The sequence below is a fragment of the Haliotis rufescens genome, unplaced genomic scaffold (genome assembly GCF_023055435.1).
Source record: "Haliotis rufescens isolate VD_foot unplaced genomic scaffold, xgHalRufe1.0.p SCAF_17, whole genome shotgun sequence".
Taxonomy (NCBI): domain Eukaryota; kingdom Metazoa; phylum Mollusca; class Gastropoda; order Lepetellida; family Haliotidae; genus Haliotis; species Haliotis rufescens.
The window spans coordinates 18,042,080-18,065,812 of NW_025963857.1; the positions used below are offsets into that span (position 1 = coordinate 18,042,080).

Genomic DNA, 23,733 nt, shown 5'->3' on the forward strand with positions numbered 1-23,733 from the left:
TCACTCACTCATTTAATTCCATTACGGGACAAAAAATATATATGGAACAAAGGCAAGCAAAATCCACGGCAACGTGATCGGCAGTCAAGATGGTATCAGTAATGGAGTGAGTGAGTGGATGGAGATGGACGCCGGAATAAGACATGAAGAAGGAATCACACACTTGAGCTTCAGTAGGGAGTGTGCTCCACGGACAACCATTCTGGGTAATACCAGAAGACAAATAACTAAAAGTGAGAAAAACCCCCAAAACACTCCCATACAGACCCCTCTTTCTGTCCCCATTTATCGCAAGTGCCATAATCGAATCTGAGATTTCTGTGTGACAAGCTGACGCAGTTTGACTATCATGAAGCTCCCGACGTCCACGCAAGATCAACAAGTGCAGATCGATACTACCACATCTACTACTACTACTACTACTACTACTACTACTACCACTACTACTACTACTACTTCTACTACTACAAAACGATAAATTAATAAATACTAACAGATCATTATTATAAGCAAGACTAGTTGTTAGGCAAACAGTACATGAGGCACACTACATCGATCACGGCCTTCCTTGACACAAACAAAATCAAAAACCACGCGCTTATTTTCCACGACAAATTGTCATTCATGAGACTTCAAAGCAACGCAGACAAAGTACCACAACAGCCACTTCTGTCCCAGACAACACAGGCTCTATCAATTTACAACTTTGGGCGACACAATAATGTGTAGGAATTCCGTCTGAGGACAAACACGGTAAACAAAGAGGTACCAGTATTATCATTGTCTTAATTGAGGACATAACAAGAACGGCAGCATCTCGATATTTTCATCATGGCTTTTGACGTGAGATCAAAGGAATGATCAAATAGAGGAGTATGGATTTCCGGTGTCCACTCGTCTTCCGTCTCTACACCCTCGTTTTCGATCTCACTTAAGTGCCCGGATAGATAGATTTTAATCAACTGAATGACCCGTGTTCGCGTTTTTCGTCATTCATTACTTAAAAGCCGACAGGGCCATTTGCGGTGTCTATTTTGCTCGTGTTTACGATCTAATATACTCAACTGGAATATCTAGTACACGTATATTCGTATATTATTTTATTGCCTTTAAATCAATTTTCAGATAAAACCAAACATCACGCTCAGACTATCAAATTTCGTTTTCATAGGTTTACACGTGAAAACATATGAATCATATTAATATTGCATCTACTTACATACAGTATGTACTAAAGTTATTAATAATATATTTATAGCTCAAAACGCCATAAGTTCTGTGATATGATAGACGTAGTCAAGCCTATGTATTGCTACACTCCCTTCATCCATTGCAAGGGGCATGATTGGCCCAGTCGTCTAAGGCGCCGCGATTCGCTGTGTAGAGTTTACGCCAGAAACCTATGATTGTGGTTCCGATTCCCGGTTCGCCCCGATTGTGTTTGTAGGTTTGTTAGCACCATACCCGTCCTTTCACCGAAGTGGTAAACATCTGAGACCTGAATCACTTCGGGCTTTCCTCCCACATGAAGCTGACACGCCGTGATATAACTAGAATACTGTGAGACCTGCATCACTTCGGGCTTTCCTCCCACATGAAGCTGACACGCCGTGATATAACGAGAATACTGTTAAAGCGGCTTTAAATCCAACTCACTCACTCATACATTTTAAGTTTTATATCTTTAATGCTAATACCAGGTGATCTAATACATTATCACGATCTTAATGCTCACCTTTCGCAAACATCTGCATCATCACTGTTGGAATCGTTTTGACTCTTTTACGAGACGTTTGTTTATGGTTATGAAAAGAGTATTGTCTCGTTTCACATAATGATATTATTGTTTTGCATACAATTAATGTAGTTCTCGTTGTAACAAAGTTGGTTTTCTTACCTTGTTTTATGCAGTTAATCCACCGTCATTCACATCCCGTTTCGTGCCAAACGCCTTTTTATCCACCTCCGTTTTCTTCTTAGTAGACGAGATTCACAATCCCTCAGCCCTGCAAGGTCAAGAACGTAGAGCAATGAAATTTCCCCAGATTGTCTTAAGTGTCGTGTTACAGGGTTTTCCCCAAACCGCTCAATACCCTATAATTTATTCATTTACCTCTTATTGATCACGTGATCTATCGTCCAGTGCCTGCCACAAACCGAGGCCGACATGTTTTGATGGTCCGATGACAGCTAGAGTGATATCGACAACATCAGAGGATAGCTACAACGCCTAGAGAAATGTTTGTTCAGTGAAATAGAATATATGATTGGCTTGGGATTGAAGTCATTAATCATCTTTACTTTATCCCTTAATAGGTTTATTGAAATGAAATAAAAATAATTCTCTTCACAATTAGATTTTCACATAAAACAGCGAGCATCATGATAATTTTGATTGGAGAAAGTTTTCCTTATATTCTTGTAAGCGGATACCGATCTCGAATCTTAGCAATGCTTTATTTATATATATATTATTTTTTTTATTAACGCCCAACTCAGCAATATTCCAGCTTTATGACGGCGGTCTGTAAATAATCGATACTGGACAAGACAATCCAGTGATTGACATCATGAGCATCGATCAACGCAATTGGGATACGATGACATGCATCAACGAAGTCAGCGAGCCTCACCACTCGATCCCGTTACTCGCCTCTTACGACAAGCATAGTCGCCTTGTACGACAAGCATGGGTTGCTGAAGACCTGTTCCACCCCGGATCGCACCATCTGGCCATTTTGTATGGTTATATTCATACTCAGTAGACATGCATTACAATGTTGTGCGTGGAATTAGTGTCAAATGACTAACCCCGGATCTTCACGGGTCTCTAGCAATGAATGTCTACGTTATATTAATATAATCAAGGTGAGACTAACAGCAGGTTTTATCTAGATTACATCATATTATTCTATATATCTACACCTATGTTAATGTTATTCAAACATAGACGCCAATGGTGTTCATTAACAGCTTCTTTTGCAGAGATGCGTCCCTTAACTGACAGAATCGCTGGCCGTCTTTTCGAATCCAAGATTCAGCCCGATTTGGATACTTGATTTGTTCTCACATATATGTCCTGGGATTCGTCAAGGAGGTAAATGTATAGTGTAACACTGTGAATCCACACCAAGCCGATTTTGAGAAAGGCTGTTTTATAGATCGGTTCGTTTCCCATCACCCACCGCCCCTTATAATGTATTAGTTTTAAGCAATGTTAACAAGCGACGTTTTAGCTCCATTTTCGTTTTTATACCGGGCCGACTTTTTTGTACCTAAAGTCGAAGGTGGCGAAGCTTAAATATGTCACGTGGAAAATTAGAACTTTTCAGTAATATATATTTGAAGCAACTAAAGAAGTAAAAAGACATAAAATTCTCCCCACCCAGTCAGTTTTAAAAACGTCATGAGAAGCTCAAGTATATTTTACCTGATCTTTATAGAAATAAGTCAATAATCACCATACAATTTGATATGGACATTTGATGTCGCGTCCGCCGTCAGATTTTGTTGCTTGATGTGATAGTCACGTGAAGGTGTGAAATAAGTGTATAATCCAATATGGATTCGTCCAAATGCTGGCGGATATCCTATGGACTGAGTGAGTACGTTAGTTGGGTTTAATGCCGCGTTTAACACTATACCAGTCATATCACGGCGTGTCAGCTAATGTGTGAGGAAAGCCTGAAGTGATGCAGGTCTCAAACCTTTACCCCTTTGGTGAACCCCACGAGCACAGGTATGGTAATGACGAACCTAGAAACATAATCGGGGCGAACCCATCTTCCCGAGGCAAAGGAGTTAACTGACTATAAAAGTCCAGTTTCCCCCCTTGCCGAACTAGGCTGGTATTATGGAGTTACGTTTTGTCTGGACTAACGTGTCTATGCATAGTCCAATCAAAATCGCGCACCGAAATCAAAATCCGGTTCGTAAACTGTCGTGCAGATTTCGATCGATTGCAGGGTTTGCAAAGCATGTGCATCGCCAATTCGTTGTCAGCAGATATTTTCCTAATCCTTTCATGTTTTTAATCAAGGTGCTCACGTTATTTGATGCATTTCGCGATGTAAGACCCGTTTTATCACAATATAGATCTTTATTATCAATCAGATCGTCCTGACTGGGCGCCACCATTTTGTGTGAAGCAAACGCAAGTGATACGAGAGGTGGAATCTGATTGGTCCATAGGAGAGGCTTAGAAGGGACATCGTTGGTAATAGCCACTGTTGGCGCAACGATCGAGCCCAGTAATTCCAGCCTAGTTCGGCAAGGGTGGAAACTGGACTTTTAAAGTCAGATAACTCCCTTGCCTCGGGAAGATGGGGCGAACCCACACTAATAGGTTCATGGCATGCCCAAGGGACGCAACTCTGCCAAGCGAATTGCGGCGTCCTGGTCGACAGGGCCACCAGTGCCCTATACTATGTAATTGAGATGTGCTGTAGCCTTAGGTTCATGTTGTTGGATATGATGGATAAATAACATCATGAAAATTCAAAACACTTAATACGTGTGTTTTCCCCCTAACATCCAGACCCGCATGTTCTGTTCCCCATAGGGGCATAACTCCTTAAACATAGTGACTCAGTCGTCGTGACGACTATTTGATAACGTTATTCAGTCTGCGGAAATGGTTATTTTATTTCTGACTTAATCAGCTTAGAGGTCAGTCGGGTCTGGAGACCGACGACAGCACGTATAGGTCTCGGTGTATATGTTCCAGTGATGAATTGACTCCTTGCATGCAATACATTCAGATTAGTCTTAAGGAAGATAGGATATTACCGCAAGGCATGATGTCGGACAGTTAGTCGTAGGCTTAGTCCCGCCATGGAACTGACAAAAGCATATGTCGCTGAAGCTGGCGAGTAATTGGCACACGGCAATGTGATCCATGGGTGGACTCTTAGCAAATTAATCAGATTTATTCTACGACTGTGTAAATATAATTAATTAGAGGATGGTATTACCTACATCTTATATCTTTATAAGAAGGGATTTTTGAAAGTAGAAGTTATTTATGTAATTAAAGTTTTACATCGATCAGGCAATACTCCTGCGTTCGACAACGTGTCCGTGCACAGCCCTGGGATGATTGGATCTTTGGCAGTTTCTTTTACACAACTATCAGAACTGAAACATAGTTATTTAATATACTACACTAAGTGTTATTCTCAGTATTTATAAACCTAAACCTTTAAAACTCAGACTGTAAGGTGGCATGGGTGTCCTAGTCGACTACTAAGGTGCTGCAATTCGGGGCAGAGTTCGATCCTTTGGGCACACCAGCAACCCACGGTCGTGGGTTCGAATCCCGAATCTCCCCGATTATGTTTCTCGGTTTGTTATCACCATACCCCTGCTTGTGGGTTTCACCAAAGTTGTAAACGTCTGAGACTTCGGGCTTTCTTCCACATTAAGCTGACACGCCTTCAGATGACTGGAATACTGTTCAAAGTGGCGTTTACCCCAACTCACTCACTCACTCGAACTGGAAGGAACATTGGTAATATATCTAGTTACCCAGTGTACGAGACAAGCCGATCAATTATATACGTTAAGTTCTCTCAAACGATATATCGAGATAATAAAATTCGATATAGCGAGGTTTCGTGATTCAAATAAGCAGTTCCTTATTGTCGATATCTTACTACGGTACGTTGCTTTAAAATGAGTCTAAACAACGCACGTCATAAACAGACTTTGAATCAAAACAATTTATTAATACACACTTGAAGTGAGTTGACGTGTGTCGCATTGTGTCGTATAAAGTGAGGTTTGTATGTATTAAACAAAACCCAGAACATTAAAATACCAAAAGGTATTACAACCTGAATAACACTTCACATCAACAGACAATCTGTTAACATTAGCAGACGGAGGATGTTGCATTAATCAATATGATCACCAGACCGTGCATCTAAAACGCTACATGATTTGATCTGTTTGTTATTTAGATGTATAGTTAACTCTTTTGTCCTTGAATAAACTCAAAGTTGAATGACTTCTTCTCACAGCACTTTTAGAACACCGCAACATCGACGGAGTCGAATTGTTTTGAATAATGGTCCATGAAATCGATTACAAATCGATGCTACAAAAAAACCTGGTGTATTCTTCAAGGAAAGGTCTGGCATTGATTCTTTCATTTCGCCAGCTTCTCTTGAAGATAAAATTCAAAAGCATATTGTAGTAATATTTAAATCCACAGCGGATTATCAATAATACTAAAACCAAAATGATGTCGTCAGTAGAAATTATGCAATAGATGACAGCAGGACGCCAAAGACGGCAGTAATTGCGATATATTCGCCCATTAGCAGTCCACATTGACGCCATCTTGGAATTTGGTTGACGATCCTAGTTTTGCATAATGTATGGAAGGACTGCAGCGTTATGGGGGAATAAAACACGACTCGCTATGTCGGGGCAATAAACGGAATAGGAGCAAGACATTAATGTCGCGATTGCACGCATATTGGTCACATAATCGCCATTTAAATCAAAGTAACTCAACATCTGAACACATGCAACAACACTTCCTGTTGCGCGACAGTTACATCGAAAAACCGGATATTGTAAATACTGTTTTCGCAGCCGAAGTTCCGTAATCCCGTAGCGTTCTCCTGACATTGTTTCATGAGCTGATAATACCGAAAAGTTAGTTTGTTAATTGGTTTAAAAATACATCTAATTGAAGGGCCATCACAGTGCATTTCTATATTAGCTTGCTAAACCCAATTTGCTGATGTTGCGATAAGAAGGCGTACTTGAAGACAGCGAGAAGTGGAATTGATTTGTTTTCGCCGAAATGCAGGTTAATTTCACGGCCCCTTACTCACCAGCATAACAGATGGCTTAAATAAAAAATAAAAAAAGATGAAAACTTGTCAAATAATTCAAAAATATTTCCCCCTAAAGTCAAATGACACAACATGCCAAAAAATGAAAAATATAACTTTAGCCTTCATCAGCCGCCGTTTCAAAATTAGCTGGTGCCTTGCATGTTTCGACCTTTTGATTAGGTTAGACACAATCATGATCATGGCCGAGTGATGAGGAAGGCAAACCTTAAACATGGATAACAAACGCGTAACTAAATTAAACGACTGAAATACCAGACCATATTAGTGGGCCTGTATCGGCTTGTTAATAATACATTCACTAAACCGTTGGTTCGTGTGTGTGTGTACACAACGAGTATAGCGCGAGTCTATATATACTGAGGGATATAAAAAAGGGAACGCGTAGAAATTCACCCGGAAAAAATTGTTTCTGTTTGTCACACGAATTCGTTATATCAAAAGAAGGAATTGTATGAAATGTTGATAATGGGTTCTTTCATCAAAACACTGGTCACTTTGAGTGTGTCAGTAACTTTGGTTTAACACCGCTTTGGCCAGTATTCTACGGTGCGTCAGGGTTAGGATGGAGGAAGGCCCGAAGCGATGCAAGTTTTATATATTTATCACTCTGGTGAAACACACGGGTATAGTGTTACCGTTAGTCCTGCACCGTGACCGTGGAATATATTTATTTTATGAAATTTATTTTCTAGAAATGCATGCAAAAGCAAGTCTAGCCAGCTCAAGCTAGCTCTATTCTGAAATCAGCATAGGGAATTTTTTATATATTTTTAGAGTCAAGAAGGATATTGTGTAATATAAGATTTCAGAGACTAAATGTTAGTCTATGTTACCGTTAGTCTATACATATATAAATAGTGTGGCGTGTGAAGGCCAATGTTCCCTAATTTATCACAGTTAGTATATACGAGTATTTTCCGTACGGGGATCAGTGAGTGAGTGAGTGAGTATGGTTTTACGCCGCTTTTAGCAATATTCCAGCAATATCACGGCGGGGGACACCAGAAATGGGCTTCACACATTGTACCCATGTCGGGAATCGAACCCTGGTCTTCAGCTTTAACCACTAGGCTACCCGACCGCCCCTACGGGGATCAGTTGTGCGATCATCCATGTATTATGATAATAGTGACGACAAAGGTGTTTTTCTTTGAATGTCTTGAAACACATTCGCTCCTTGACCGAAGGTATCTCAAACTCATGTATGTCGAAATTAAGGTTCTCTTAAACATTTAAATTATACATCATGCCTGTATATGGTATTCCTTACAAGTTACATCGTTAAATTAACAGTACACTCTATATCGAATTCTTGTTTTTCCAACTCCGATGTGTCGAAACCAGGGATTAATCAAACCATGTACATTAGTACATTTGTACATTTGTACATTTGTACATACATACATACATACATACATACATATATATATATATATATATATATATATATATATATATATATATATATATATATATATATATATATATATATTGCACATAAACAGTCTAAGTCTCAAACATATCTAAATCCACAGTATCTGGAGATCCGGGTTACCGTAACAGGCCTCCATTTAACATCACTTCGAGTGAGTCAGGGAACTTGTCTAAAATTTCATGGCGAGATCCGGTTAATAAAGTTGCAAATTTTTGGAATAACGTGTTTTTTAATTGTCATCAGCGTTTTAGGTGACGTACGTTGTTTAGCTTGATAGGAACCTCTTCTGTTGTGTAGTGGGTAGAGAGGCGTCACACCAGAAGACAGTACTGGTCGGCGCTCGGTAGTAAGGGGATAAAACAAGGACTGGTCGGCTGGGAGTGGGGTATCCATGTTAAACTGCGCATGGTATCTCGGTGGGCTATATTGTTGTTCTCAGCCAGGCAAATGTATGCAAAAATGTCGCCATAGAAGGGAATAATCTTGAACGCGACATTAATTCTCAATTCACCTCACCCCACCTTGGACTACATGTTTGTTTGTTTGTTTGTTGTTTAACGCCGCACTCAGCAATATTCCAGCTATATGACGGCGGTCTGTAAATAATCGAGTCTGGACCAGACAATCCAGTGATTGACATCATGAGCATCGATCCGCGCAATTGGGATCGATGACATGTATCAACCAAGTCAGCGAGCCTGACCACCCGATCCCGTTAGTCGCCTCCTACGACAAGCATAGTCGCCTTTTACGGCCATCATGGGTTGCTGAAGACCTATTCTAACCCGGAATCTTCAGGGTTCTGGACTACATGTATATAACAAATTGAATGCTATTTTCTTGTTGTCTAAGTTTTACAAATTACCATGTTTAGAAATGGCATTGACAAATAAATGGGATATTTATCAAATACGGATGTGAGTGAGTACTGTTTTACGCCACGATAAGCACCATTCAATCACCGCACGGCGAGGGACGCCAAACATAGACTACAGACGGGTAGAATTGAACCTGGGTTGTCGGCGTGACGAGCGGACACTGTAACCACTTCCCCATCGCCGATAATTTCGATATAACGGGACTCGATGTACATCTGAATACTGTGATACACCATGCTAAACCATGCCATGACAACCACAAAACCAATTAAATAAATTGGCAGAAACATGCCCAAAAAGTAGGATGCTTGATAACAATGAATGTGTATGAAACTAGCTGCAAATTTAATACTGTTACTGATTATTTCTACGCGGATTTAACTAATTGACAGGCAGCCATCACCACCTGACGGCCATGTTGTCATCCAAGTCACGTGGCATTCAACTCACGGACAAGTTAACACGTAGCATCGCTTATTCCGAGATTTTGTCAATAATCCGGATTCAATTGAACTTCCCGATAATAGATTTTTCCAGGAGTTTGATATGCAGCCTCCGTGCTAGTAAGAAGTCACGCAAACAGTTTGGGACAGAAATCATTCAATGAGGACAAAAAATATCTAACATACTGGAAATTTGTTTAACAGCCCTTGAATAGAAGACGCAACCGCGTCAGTCACGATGGAATTTAGTTTGAAAGGTTACAGAAAAACGTCGCAAAATATTAACTGCGTCAGTTTTTTTAGCCGCCGTGTTAGTTCCATGTCAAAAGATTTTAAAATATAATTGAATTACATTTTTTTAAATGCTGACATTCTGAGTTGACATCATTTGGTTATGCCATTCTAAACGTTTCAGTTTTGATTAAAGTTGACATTTAATTTTAATAACTTTGTATTTTTAAATTCCAATCATTAAACTGCCAACGAATTATTAATGTCAGATTTCAACTACATAATTCACTACACAGTGAAAAGGGAATTACTAGACAGCGACACCCCCCCCCCCCCCCCCCCCCACCCCCCCTCCCTTTCACTCACTCACTCACTCACTCGAGTGAACCCGACCGGACTTGTCACAAAGAGCCCCACCGTCCCATATCCTCAGATGTGCTAAAAATGTTCTCCAGTCTTCATTAACGTGTACGTCTGTACTGGCATGGCTGTGGCATTACAGCGAAAACGGCATTGCAACGCACATAAGTCAAGAGATTCGTTATACAACCATCCCACTATAACGCAATTTCAAATTGCTTTAATTCTTTAATTTGCAACGGCGTTTTATAGCGGGATTAATTTCCTTATAAGCATTAACGCAATTTGTGATGGCGTTATAATGGGGTGGTTGTATAACGGAGTTTGAAAAGAACGCATTTATTAAGATGGCTTTCCAGAAAAGTCTTGTCAGAATGAACATGTTTATTCATGGATATTAATATCTTGTGACGAAGAGATGTGGAATTGAAACGGAAGACTCCTAGATTTTTTCATGTTCATTTGTCATGTTGCTCGTTAATTTGCACTGCGCTACATGTCATGCTATTTCTTGATTTGCATCATGGACCCTATAATAAACGGGATCACACGACTCACTCTAACAGAAAGATAAATGAAAAATCGAAAATCGTGAAAATAAAAATAAATTCATTCCATGGAAATGGTTAGAAAATGAGAAAATATAATTGAATATTCCAAAATAAGCCCAGCTCGGTTTGATCGAACCCGCGAAAGAAACCAATTAAAATCCCGTCTTCCACTGCTACTCCTTGTCAGAAAGGCAACTTTGAGGCAACCGTAACAGTAAACCCGAAGTAATTAAAGACATTTTTTGAAATATTTGACCGATCATAGCAAATGGCACATCCGATCTTAGCCTTCGGTATAATGAAATTGAAAGTAGGCCTTGTCATCATTATACTCTCTGAGATGAGATTGACAAGGACACGTGCTTTTATAGTTTGACAGATGAGCACTGGTGTGTGTGTGTGTGTGTGTGTGTGTGTGTGTGTGTGTGTGTGTGTGTGTGTGTGTGTGTGTGAGAAACGTTGTATGGTTGAACGGACCCTCGTAAAACCGCACCAACGATTACTGTCTGTAAATAATGGGAGCCTGGACTTGACAGTCCTGTGTTTGACATCATAAGCATCGATCTGCGCATTTGGGATACGATGACATGTATCAACAAAGTCAGCCAGCGAACATTATACTTCTGTTCGGGAAATCAACATTTAAAAAAACATGACGCATTGCGTAAACAAACAAAACAACCCTTTCCACTTACATTGAGTCAATCTACGCCAACGCTACATATATATGGGAGATTTACATATAAATAGAGTTTACATACTTATTCAAACGGGCATCTATTGTGTATAAACTGAAGCTCTTGTATGGAATGCTTTAAGGGACATTTCGCGTTCTCATCCAAATGCCTTCAAGCTATTGTTTTAAAGATAATAATACAATTTCCCCACGTTCTAAACAGTGCCAACACCGCGTCTTCGCCCGGCCAAGTTTGTTTTATCGGAATCCGTTGATCTAATTAATCTTAGAAGCTGTGAGAAAAAACACTGTTGGTCGGACTCCGCCACAGCCGTCAATTTAGTTTGCATGCAGGGAGACACATCACGCAATATTCAAATCATGTCTTAGATTGGGATGAGTTTGTAGAGTACGGGGGCCCCCTTGAGACAGACCAACTAACTTAACTGAGATGTTAAGTGGGCGAACGCGGGATGAGGATGCAGAGGCCGACCTGGGTTTGTATTGAACGATCTACATCGGGCTTTTAGTTTCTGCGTAATTGGAGACTTTACAGGAAACAAAGAAGACGGTGCAGTGACACGATGCCAGAGATTTCTGGAACCGGTGCTTCTGGTAATGAAGCGATTCCACCTTGTGATTGACACGGGATGATGCATTCTTGAAATGGCTGCTTAAAATGTTGAAGGGAGTGAATTGGAAGAGATGGGATTTAGTTTAAGAGCTTGGCATGGGAAGGGTGACCAATTCCCTTGTATTGTATGGACCAGATAGTGACCGACCACACATTGACCAGATAGTGACCGACCACTCCTTGATCAGATAGTAACTGACCACTCATTGACCAGGTAGTTCAGTTAAATGAATAGGTTTGACAGATGTTGACAAAAAAACAAACCCGACGACAAATAATGAAGAAGGGGGTCGAACCTGGTCCGCCTGCGCAACAAGCTAACACCCGTTCGACTGAGCTACGCCGCATCCTAAGCGGGGGAGGGGGGTACATACTCCTTAATAACTTCTGTCCCAACATCATATTCTCTAAATATCATGTGACACGATCAACTCAAGAGAGGAGCTAATACAGCGAACACTGCTGTGATATTCTATTCAAGAGCGCTATCACATACACTGTGTCGCTTTGTTTACCAAACCAGGACGTTTTCAACGAAATAATCAATAAAATACGTTTACTCAATATCATCGCCGACACGGTGCAGTATGTTAGATTTAATCTCAATTCTACTCAGAGTAGTGTCACGTGTGTCACATTGCCCTTCCTCTTGAAAGCACTTCTACATAACGTCATGCCCTTATTTTGACGTCACGTCAGCGAGAGATGCGACCCTTTAAATTCTTGTGGTTCTGTTTGTTTATCTTTTCAATATTTTATCATATTCTGTCGCCTCCTCAGATTCGTGTTCAAAGTATGGTAACTCATACACAGTGAAACCTCGTTATTCAGGAAACCTCGTCAAACGAGTACTGTTAAGAACGTCTGTATTTATCCCCATTGTGGCCCTCCGTGTATTTTAGGTTATATAAATGTATAATGACTTTGTCCGCAAAGAGAGCCCATATCGTTGTGTAAGTGTAAATATGTACACACCGGATTTTTAGCTAAGTGTGTTCAACTCAAAAGTGTACTTTAGATTTAACTTACCAATTAGATTTGTGAATTTAAACCCCGTTAATCCGGCCAATTGCGTCTCCTGTGAAATTATCCGGATTAACCAATACTGGGTGTGGATGTCGTTTTGTATACATGGAAGCGTTAACAGCAGTACCTTCGGAGATCCGGATGGGAATTGGTCTTCAGCAACCTATGCTTGTCGTAAGAGGTGACTGCGCTTACCATAGGAGGCGACTAACGGGATCGGGTGGTCAGGCTTTGTGACGTGGTTGATGCATGTCATCGTATCCCAATTGCTTAGATCGATGCTCATGATGTCATTCACTATTTCATCTATTTCAGATTCGATTATTTTGCAGAATATTTAAAAATTATTTACACTGTTTACAATAGCTGGAACAACGGACAAAAAAGCATCATTGTGTCATTATTATCCACTTAATATTTGTTAATCAGGAAAATTGTAAATCCGGACGATTTTACCAGGTTCCGTCCAGATTAACGAGGTGCCAGTGTATATATCCACTAGCATATACTTGTCGCCAGTCCGCGCAAAATCATCTTGGCTAAAAGCTCCAGGAATCCCCACGGGCACAGACTTGGAATTAAAGACAAACTTTATGGAGAGTACATTTCACTAAATTCTAATAACTCACACAACTCAGGAGTCCACAAACCATTGTTTTATTTTCTGCTTTTGGTAACTCTTTACTCACGTTCGAGAAAGTTTATTTGGAATGTAATCGTTTTGTTTGGACCACAAAGACGTGACGTCACCCCTTGTGTTTCTTTGTGGTATTTCTCGCTTGGCTAGAAGAAGGATTTACCCAAAGGATCTTTCAGATCTGGCTAGATTTTCACCCGGGCAGAATAAAAAGAAATATCGGTGGACATTAATTGATAGCTACGTCTGTCAAAAAAAACAAGGAAAGTATGACGTTCAGCTTTCGTTCAAATCTCGTAGACAGCGTGGAAGCGGGAGAATAAGGATAAACTGCTCAACAGGGGGCGCTGTCACTGGTGGAGACTGTTAATACTGATAAGTCTGAAACGTTTTCGAATTTATATTCTATTTTTTTTTTAATTTGAAGCGTTAAAGCGCAAACATACAAACAAACATTGGTTCGCGTCTCTAATTGTTTGAGGGGCGATGGGAGAGATTAAGTGTTCGCTAACGGTATCTGTCTGGATTTGTCTTTGACAAGAGCTGCAGCCATTAACGTTTTATGTCTGTCACAAGGTCCCACACGCCTAAAGCAGAACCAGAAACACTACTACCTGTATTTCAAGGGGAAGTAACTGATGCATAACGCTTTCCCACGGTGCACGTTAACTCACTCGCTTATTATTTCACATTTCTCGTGAATAATCAAGAAAGTATAATCAGGACTACATACATCATTGTTTGGGAGTCGTCGTCAAACGGGTAAATATAGTCACTGTGAATGGGTACCCGGTAGGATGATGGGATTGTAAAAAAGGACCTCTTTTAGTGCCAAACAAGCAGTTGTTTCCTCACCTGTGATGCAAACTGAATGATCCGTTGAATAACGGAATAATTATACTCGTTGTTAGCATGCATTGCGTGGGATAAGTCAATGCAAGTGTCGTGTATTAATCATTTAGTCAATTATATTAGGTTAACCGTTTTGCTATGGATTGATCCAAGCTGCAGTTTCGTGCTTTCTTGAATACCCAGTGTCCATTAAAACATACACATGTTGTCCAATGTCAGGTGAGATGAAATGGGGTTGAACGTCGCGTTCAAGATTACTGCACTGTTTCAGCGACGTGCATATGTGTGCGTGCGCGCGCGCGTGCGCGCTTATACTAGTCCGGACTATCCACAAGACCACGAAGGCAGTCCTGTAGCCCAATGGATGAGCATACTTTAGAAACAGTATCTGTACAACTTTGGCGATTGATCATGGTGGACGTGATAGTCACGTACTCAAATCCATAGTCACCATACCCATGCTCGTGGGTTTCACCAAAGTGTTAAACGTCTGAGACCTGCATCACTTCGGGCTTTCCTCCCACATTAAGCTGTCACGCCGTGATATAACTGGAATACTGTTCAAAGCGACGTTAAACCAAACTCCCCCACTCTCACATTCACCGTTATTCTGTGTAAAGATGAGGGGATATATCCAGCGAATATAAACTACATCAGTACCATTTCCAGACCTTGGAAACGGGGGAGTATCAGTCTTTATCACATGTTCGTGTGAAAAAAACCTGCGACTTAATTTATTACCCACAGATCATACTTCCGGAGAACTTAGATTACAATGAAACCAAAGGAAGAAGCTATTCAAGTCATTAAAATGTAAAAAAGACTTTGTATGTCTGCCAGTTTATCACTGAGAGAAGGAAGCCGACAGAAGAAGCCTAAAAAAGTCATATTGATGGATGGGAGAGGTTTTGCCCTGAGCTCCAAACAGACTTCCTTGTGCTTTCGGCAGCCAGTATATTAACATGCCATTCTGCTGTGCTAACAGATCGCAGGGTTAAAACATTGCACTGACATTGGTAAAGTAATAAATCTACTAAGTTGAAAGAATCTTGTTTACTAAGTCTATTACATATCAGCACGCATGTTGTTTTTTCTATGAACCCTTCTTCGGGTCATCTTTTGAAGATGGAAATTGTAAATATTTATTGCAAATTACTGCAACAATGGATTTCGTCTGGAATTCGTGTATTCAAACGTCCGTAAAAAATGAAACTCATTAGTGAAACCATTTTTTGGTAAAAGAAATTTTGGGAGACGTTATGATCAACAATCTACATTTTGTGTGTTGATTGAGTTAAATGAGAAAATGTTGCATGTACTTGACAAGGAGAATCTATCTTAAAATAGTATCGTGCCAATATTAGCATAAACAAAAAGTGCCAGTTATATGTCTGACTGAGTAATTCTGGATTAACACCGCTTTGGGCAGTATTCCAGTTATATCACGGCGTCTAAGTTTAATGTGGGAGGAATGCCCGAAGTAGTGCAGGTCTAATATGTATTCCACTTTGGCGCAACCCACGACCGCAGTATGGTGTTAAAATACTAAGGATCCTGGCATTACAAAGGGGCGAAACTCTGCAAAGAGCAAATGAAAAGGCACATAAGACACGTGTTTATTTCACGAACGTCATTTCCAGCTGTTTGAGCGACACGTGCGCAAATTAACTTCAGTAACTGTCATTCACTAACCATGCTTCAAAGATTCAGTAAATCAGCGTGGCAAAGATGACGACACAGATATACTACTTTCACTACAAGGGCGCTGATCTAGGCAACACGTCAGTAATATCCTTTACTGCTAGGCACTTGAAGACATTGAGCCCCAGTCGAGGATACCGCAACTTCTAAATAAGTATTCCCATTGTACCTTCAACAACGCAGAGGTTTCCGCAATTCTTGACATTTTGAAATCTTCTCTGACGTAATCGGAGCCTGAAGAATACTTTACGATCTTCACGTACTAAAGAGCACTTTAGTGAAATTATCTCCCTTGGCATCAAAGGAAACGCTCCATTGCCCTCATCGTATAAGATTGGCGTTTCATATCAGGATGTTTATTTGAGTAAGGAGACATGTTGTAACTCCAGTTTGAAAGTAGCATCATAATGTGTAGGGAAGTTGATGTCTGGGTTTGCTAGAAAGACTAATGTAATTTCTTCTTGATCGTACCATGACCAAATGGTTTACAGAACACGACCCCGCAGTGATTCTGGTGTAGATTAGGCCTTTGGCACCTAATGCACAGCTTACTTGATGAGGATACGGGCTTGGGTAACTTGACGGTGTGGATTGCTGCTCATGCTATCCATCACCAGTTTGACTGCTCCAGGCTAGATGTTTTACAGATTGGCGTTAAATAGCGTGATATAAACGACTCTCTGGAAACAACAATAATTCCGTGTGGATCACTTGTTTAAACTGTACATGTATTCATGACCATATACATGTCACAGACCAGAGGACCAGATCAGACACAGTCGCAACCCCCCTCCCCCCTCCCACCCCTTTCCGATGTTATCAGTTCCATTAAAAACAATAGTAGTATTTACAGTGCTTTTATTTTCAGTTGTTTAAGACATAAACGCTACATATGATCTTTTTTCAGTTACTCACGTGTCCAGCTACAATAGGTAGTTTGGCTTAAATTAGAAAAAATGAATTATATCGTTTAAGCTGCCATCTTGTTATCCTACTGTTCCGGCAGAGGTACAAGGTGTGAAGCTACCCCTGCACACCTTTCATAGCTTGCTAATCACGTTGTTGCATTAGAAAAAATAACGAAATCGAACTCAAAGTCATCCGCATTATCTCTATTCATTTTTAAACATTTTAAGTGCACCCGACTTTATAAAATATGTACCCCCTTTTCCCAATTGCTGTATCCGCACTTCCTGGCCATTCGATCCACTCAACATTTGGTATTTGAATGAGTGAGGGAGTTGGGTTCAACGCTGCTTTGTAGTGAGTGAGTGAGTATGGGTTTACGCCGCTTTTAGCAATATTCCAGCAATATCACGGCGGGGGACACCAGAAATGGGCTTCACACATTGTACCCATGTCGGGAATCGAACCCGGGTCTTCGGCGTGACGAGCGAACGCTTTAACCACAAAGCTACCCGACCGCTCGCGCTGCTTTGTAATTCTTGAAAGTAATAGATACTATTAATTATCGTTATCGATGATTAAACAGACACTTTGCATGTAACACAAGAATCCTAGCCAGCTACACTAGCCTGGTATTTAAGACAGTGTAAGCTTCAGCAATAATGGTGATGTGGTATTTCCCTCCTCAGACTGTGATTATCATTGTTATGATATGACTGGACTCGGGAAAAGTTCAATATAATCTATATTCACGCATTGAAAGGCCAGGTACTTAACGTGCCCAATTCAGTGTTTAATCATAATAGTTCCAGTCTCGCATGTTCGCGTTGCCGTGAGATCTAACATTTACAACAAGTGGTGATATCTCTATCACATCAAGTGTCACACACGAGATGCTATAAGTTAATATAAAACCCCTCGGTTACAAACCCTCGTGTCAGCAGACGACAGTTAGAGAGTTTGGTACCACTCGGAGCGCGGGAAAACTACAGATGGCAAGAAATCATATCCGGAGGCGTGACGTTGTGCGCATGCCAGCTCTCCCACCATGCCTACTATCAGTTGTACACGATAAAGCCCTTATCGTTAATAGCGGGTACAGAATGGGCGGAATCAATTGGACAAACTCGTCCAATTTGTTGAGTGTGACATAATTGATAAAAAAAACTCCTCGAAATTCGTCGATGGCCAAACTGCAAACTGCGCAGGAGCCTTGTTCAAACGCTGTCAATGGCGCATCAATTGATGCGTGTTTGATGTGTTATTGATACGTCCAGCATCGATCCTGTGATTGCGAGAGCTGCAGCAGCAACAGCATCAGACATCAACAGAGTCGGGAACTGCATTGTGGGGGCAAGGTGGCGGATATTTCCGCTGACAGGCCAATCTTGGCAAGGTGACACTTCCCCAGCTTTTATGTGACAGCTATCTGAACGGCCAGGATCCGACGCCTCTCGAGACCAGCTCTGTCAGGTACGAGTGACTCCTACCGACGCCGATTCTCTCTCGTTCCCTCATCCATCTTGCCTGCCACCACCATTGATTTTTCTATGAATCCATCAAAACCAGTAAGCTACACTGATACCGAAAAGTGTATACAAACGGACCTGCTCCTCAATCACATCTGACCCTCTGAGAAGCGCAGCCTTCCGCGAGAGCACGTGCCACGTGGTGCACGAGCTCTACAAAAAGTCGTCTGCTTCTCAACATGTGATGTCACTTCCCTTTAAACCGCGTGTCACTTTGACTCCAAGCTGATGATATGACCATTAACATCCAGCGCGCGGGATCTCAAGAAAACACGGTAAGCGTGGCCGTGTTCCAACGCGTGCGTGACTAGTGCCTGTCGAAAGCTCTTGCCCATAATCCTTGTAATGTTTGATCTTTAAGACTGACTGGTCCAAGGAATATGTGTTTGCGGCCTGCAGTAGGCCTTGGAGGACAGCATCATTGCCATCAATTGTTGTCGGGTTTCACTGCAATAAAATTCTTTTTTTTTGCTCTTGACGTAGTTATGCAAGATACATCTGCGACTGAACTCAGTTGAGAGAAATCGCAGCCTGAGAAAATATGTTCATGAATATTTATGGCTTCAGTCCTAAACGTCTGCCAAGAAGTCACGCACACAGGTTTTGTGTATATTTCATGTTCTAAAGCTGGTTTGTCAGTAGGTGTGCTTGGCCGACACTCTCTCTGGCTTGTAGATATGCAATCTCACATATATTTCCTCTGACAGGGTAACGAAGATGGATGTTTGGAAACACTGGGGTTAATAATTCAAGTTTAACTCCTGACATCTGTTATCAAACTCTTTGTTTCTATGAACGGCGAATTTTGGCTCGTTAACTTGTACTCTTTCTTTCTTGATAAATCATTTAAGAGGATGTAACGTTGTGATCCAAACATCACCCTTTGCACTTTGGTTTAATATCGATTGTCTCGAAATATGGACAACTCGACTTCGACAACTCGCTGACTTCGAGTTAAAGGGGTTACCATATATTCTGACCTCCCACAAAAAACGAGATTCACATAAAATCATGTTCAAACTGTGTGAGGATGCACCAAGATTGCATAAACAAAACAACCAAACTGAAGGTTAAAACATTTTGATAAGTAATAATAATAAATAATAATTTATTTATATAGCTCTGTATTCCATGCATAAGCATGCCTTAAGGGCTAAAACTGTATTACCCCTGGATCAGTGAGCACTCGATACTAGTATTCTTTCTCAGCTCCCAGGGGAGTATTCAACACATGTTGCCCGTACGACGCTAGGAGATTAACAGTCACATTACCATCTCATCCTGTTGGGTAATAGGCTCATATTTGAAGAATCCGTCCGGAAAACGGGGTGTACGGGCTAATGAGATTTGACTTTATACGACTTTATGCAGTATGACCTTTAGTACAAACCGAAAACAAATACAATACGGATAAAGCAAGGTATACGTATGTGTGGCAATCCATAATGCGTTTATTATGGCGGTGAGTATAGCGGCACAGATTATCGTACTCAATTTGACAGATGCACTCCCCCCCCCACCCCCAACCCCCGCTCCCCGAGACACAAATGTACACTAACTAAATGTACACCCCGATTTCTACTTAAAACTGTCAGCATGGTGTCAGTTTAAGTCCTAGTTCAGACATAGTAAACAATGCCTCCCGTGTGTACACGATTTGAAAAAAAATATCGATATACGTCATGTTGCCTTCTGCAGGAAAATACAGCATTGGGACATGGTGTGAAGCTATGTTTCTAACGATGTAGTTTGTTCATTAGAGTTCTTCCAGACAAGCCAATTGTTTCCTGGTAGTGCTTGTGGATTATCTATAGATAAGAATATCTGAGAACGCGCCAGCTCCGTACACACTCTCGCGACTCCGCGGCAGCGCTATGAATCCCAAGAAGCTCAACTCCGGCGAATGACGCTAAGAAAAATGCCCATAAGTCTCTCGTGGAACTCGCAACAGATAATTCGGAGCATCCCGTCTCGAAGTTCCGGATAATTCCTGGGCAAATATTATTGAACGGCGCTAAACAATGGAAGATAGGAAGCACTGTGCAGCTTAGCAGCAGACGATATTTGGCTTTCCAATTAATTACCCAGAACGTTTACTGAGGCCGGAAATGACCTAGTGGGTTAGAGAGATTCCGTGTTTCCCCTCCAAGATTAAATATTGTACTACCTTGAATGAGGTCCTGCTCCCGTCTTTAAAGCTGATCTAACAATTGTCAGACGATGTGTGAAATTTAGAAGAGGCGCCTTCAATAGCAACGATTTGAATAGAGGAAGGAGGAATCGTATATTGTGTAACGGTGTTGCAAGACTCGCTCAGTGCGTGCCAATAAAACTCATTGTACAGGACACAGTTCATACAGGTGCGTAGGGGCGGTCGGGTAGCCTAGTGGTTAAAGCGTTCGCTCGTCACGCCGAAGACCCGGGTTCGATTCCCGACATGGGTACAATGTGTGAAGCCCATTTCTGGTGTCCCCCGCCGTGATATTGCTGGAATATTGCTAAAAGCGGCGTAAAACCATACTCACTCACTACAGGTGCGTAATTTTTCTGTGCAGGACTCTGTGATCTAGTGGATATAGCGTCTGCCCAGAGAATGCAAGGTCGGGGGTGTCAATCCCGGCCGCGTCATATCGAAAGTAGTTAAAAGATGGAACTTGTTGTTGCCCTGCCTGGCGGACTGGACTGATTGCCCAGGACTGGGCGGCTCGGAGTGTTAAACAGCGACGTCGTTCCTCAGTGGGATAGCACTGTAGACTCTGCATTAGTCCGGACGAGTACAAGCAGCCACGCACGCACGTACGCACACTTCGCCATAATCTTGAATTCGGGATTCGAACCCGGGTCTTCGGCGTGGCGAGCGAACGCTTTAACCACTAGGCTACCCGACTGCGACGTTAAACCCCCGTTTAAACCACCTACTTCGCCTTCTATGTATGCAAGTAACACATCATGAAGGGTGAAATATATAATCCTTCTGCAATACACTTGTGAAATACACTCATATTGGCCATGGCAATACAAGTTATCTGAATAACTAAAGAGCTAAACATACTCAAAATATCCACTGACCACAAAATATGAAGAACTTTGGGCTTCCCAGGCTGTTTAATTAAAAATATTCGAATAGTTTTTCTTTATTATTTTCAGACCAACACTATGTTGTCTTTTTCAGAGTGTGTCCAAATTAAATTCACATCGGCTTAAAAGTTCAGCCTTCGAATACATGCATGTTCAGCGAAACTGAATATTGGAACATTCCCCGTGATCAAATGTACGATGGTTTTGTTTGTTTGTTTCTTGTTTAACGCCGCACAAAATTCCAGCTATATGAGGGCGGTCAGTACATAATCGAGTATGGACCAGACAATCCAGGGATTGACATCATGAACATCGATCCACGCAATTGAGATACGATTGTATATATATCTTCAAAGGTTACAGATACGGTGTCATGAAACATTTTTTACGTGGACATGGTTCTATCTCGTTATATAAAGTTGCATATTTATATGGCGAAAGTGGGAATCGACCCCACCATCATAGGATAGGCTTGCACACCGAAGGGAGGGAACTCTGCACATCGAAATAGGCGCTTTGACATCTGGGCCACCCACGTTCCCTCTTCAGGTAATGTCTCCTTGAGACAACACATATAATTTGATACTTTTGTTAACACATATTGCACCGATTCTCATTTGAAACCCCTAATTGCAATTGGTACATGATTATTATGAGAGTAATATTACAAACTGTGCGTGCAAAGTTACATACACTTTTAGCGAAAGTGCTTGAGACGCATTAGAACATTTCCATGATATCATCTAATTTTGTTTGGAATTATATTTGACAAAATATCTTGAGGACATTTTGATGACAATTAGTCAATGTTCTCGAAAATGAATCGATCTGAAACCCTGATTTTCCTTTTCAGTGTTAAAGTCTTCAGTTGTTAGCTATACGGCGTTAAAAACATTGACTCACTCACGCACCCACTCACTCACACACCCATCTACTCAGTTGTTAGCTATGAGGCATTGAACAATACTCACCCACTCACTCACCTACCAACTCAGTCACCCACACACCCATTTACTCAGTTGTTAGCTATGAGGCATTGAAGAATACTCACCACTTCACTCACCCACCCACTCACTCACAAACACACCCATTTACACAGTTGTTAGCTATGAGGAATTGAACAATACTCACCCACTCACTCACACACCCATTCACACAGTTGTTAACTATGGGGCATTGAACAACTCACTCACACACCCATTCACACAGTTGTTAGCTATGGGGCATTGAACAATACTCACCACTTCACTCACTCACCCACACACCCATTTACACAGTTGTTAGCTATGGGACATTGAACAATACTCACCCACTCACCCATTCACACAGTTGTTAGCTATGGGGCATTGAACAATACACACCCACTCACCCATTCACACAGTTGTTAGCTATGAGGCATTGAACAATACTCACTCACTCACTCACCCATTCACACAGTTGTTAGCTATGAGGCATTGAACAATACTCACTCACTCACTCACTCACTGAGTTGTGAGCTGTTGTCGACAAATGGTAACTATGATGGGTCTTGTTCATAGGAAACAAAGCCCAGCAACTTATTGATTATTGGGCGAGTGTGGATGCAATCTAGACACAACATATCGATTTGTGACGGTTCTTGATATGAACCATATAACATTGTCATCAATGTTAATTTAGTTGCCATTACACTCTCTATATCAGGCATAAATAATGTTCCATACAGACCAGTAGGGTGAGTCATGACGCATTTATTATTTCATAAAACGATGACAAGACGCTAATGGCTAGCATACATCAACCATACTTAGAACATTGAGAGGAGTAATTAATTATATAGACAAGTAATTAATATAATCCTGTAAATGGTCAAATATGTCTCTGAAGAACTTAGCGATTTTGTACGTATACCTGGAAATAAATGGACGTGGGTATACCCTGTATTGCC

At 41.1% G+C, this 23,733-nt stretch overlaps 1 protein-coding gene across 3 annotated transcripts in view; it reads right to left on the reverse strand.

The window, feature by feature from the left end:
* LOC124137985 overlaps positions 1-23,733 on the reverse strand; it is a 203,286-nt gene that overhangs the window by 143,109 nt on the left and 36,444 nt on the right. For all 3 annotated transcript variants that reach the window (XM_046504481.2, XM_046504475.2, XM_046504476.2), the window contains exon 2: positions 1,898-2,006. The gene's annotated coding sequence lies outside the window, so the exon portion shown is untranslated. The remainder of the gene's footprint in view (positions 1-1,897; positions 2,007-23,733) is intronic.